Source organism: Anneissia japonica, unplaced genomic scaffold (genome assembly GCF_011630105.1).
Source record: "Anneissia japonica isolate Jap-2015-1 unplaced genomic scaffold, ASM1163010v1 scaffold71978_len1489_cov199, whole genome shotgun sequence".
Lineage (NCBI taxonomy): Eukaryota > Metazoa > Echinodermata > Crinoidea > Comatulida > Comatulidae > Anneissia > Anneissia japonica.
This window is the reverse complement of record NW_022734078.1, coordinates 1-1,489: the sequence shown is the minus strand read 5'-3', so window position 1 is coordinate 1,489 and position 1,489 is coordinate 1. Positions and strand designations below refer to the sequence as shown.

Below are 1,489 nucleotides of genomic sequence, written 5' to 3'. Positions count from 1 at the left end.
AGGCATATTAAATTTTTCGTTTTCGCAACTCCTTCGGCGCTCCATATATTTGTTCGAAATAAACCACGACCGAAATGAAGCGCGACCGAAATGATCGGCTACCGTTACGTTAGGCCTAGCTAGCCTGTAGGGAACACCGGGTCCCAGACTACTACGAGGCCTAGGCCGTCTAAAGTAGCTAGGTATCTAGCCTAGGGTAGGCTAGCTAATCGTATAACACTACTGTAACATTAACAAGAAAGAGGACCAATGACAGCGTAGCAGATAACAAATTTACACGGGCCTAGAGAGAATAGCATGACGCCAGAGAGGGCCTACCTACTAGCCATAGGCACTTGATTGATTGAATTTCTCACTGTACACCACCCTAAAAAAGTGGTGCAGGAGGCTGGTGTATACCAGTGGTGGCCCTCTATTATCGCCTTTTGTATTCTCAAACTGTAATTTAAAATTTAACAATTTTTCTGAACTATTTGATGGAATAAATAGTTTTTGTATGAGGAAAAATGATGATTATAATTACTGTACTATTTTATTAAGTAATAATTCTAAATGTTAAATTATGGTTTACTTTACAGCTTTGTTCTACTCTATTTCATTGACAGAGCCCAGTCATCAATGGTGAACTCATCAGCATGGGATATGACAATGTAAGTTAAATATCAAAAGCTTATTTTGCCTGTTTGACTATGTGCTGTGAATATGTTAATTCTAATAACCAAACATTTTAACTCAATCTCAGATTTTAAAAAATAATTTTCTGTTTAAAATTTGCTCTTTGTTTCCTAGATACTGTAGATAGTTTTTTTTTTAAAAATAATATATGTATCCAAATGCTGTACAGTATGTATGACCTACTGAAAGCAGACACAATACACTACCAGTATTGTGGTTCAGTTACTCTAATGGGATGTTCTTCAAAAATTACTGTAGAGTGCTAATAATTTACAAGGACATTAGTATAATGTGGCTATCAAGAAATAATTATTGTCTATTTATTATTTACAGAAACCATTACACCCTGGTAGACCTGGTCCCTAAAATGAGAGTTGTAAATGCAGTTGGTTAAATGAAAGAACACCCAGAAACTTCTACTGATATCAACCATGTTTATATTTGGAACAAAATATTGAACTGTAAACCAAAAAGATGTCTGTGTTAAGTGTTATGACCCTACTATCACTGATCATACTTAGGATTGTGTTTATAAGCTTTGCTGCAAATCTACACAGACTGATGTCAGTCCTGAAATTACAGCCCATGATATGAATGAAAATATTTAAACAATTTACATCAGCTTATCAAAAGAAGTACTGTACATTATTTAGGGAATTTAAACAAGCGAAGTGTCTTGTCCAAGAACCCAGGCAATGTACACAGCATGTGTCCTTGTACAAGACACTAGATTTTGGCTTGTATCTCTCTCTCTCTCTCTCTATCCAGGTGTATAAAGCAATATAAATGATGTTCTTATAGTAAAACAATGTTA

At 35.1% G+C, this 1,489-nt stretch overlaps 1 long non-coding RNA gene across 2 annotated transcripts; it reads left to right on the top strand.

Moving 5' to 3' along the window:
• Positions 1 to 59: 59 nt before the first annotated feature.
• On the top strand, positions 60 to 1,487 carry LOC117116321. 2 transcript variants are annotated; one of them, XR_004446728.1, is made up of 3 exons: positions 60 to 182; positions 579 to 650; positions 1,009 to 1,487. It is a non-coding gene; the product is annotated as an uncharacterized LOC117116321 (long non-coding RNA). The 2 variants fall into 2 exon arrangements; XR_004446727.1 differs by having other exon boundaries at positions 79 to 650.
• Positions 1,488 to 1,489: the final 2 nt, after the last annotated feature.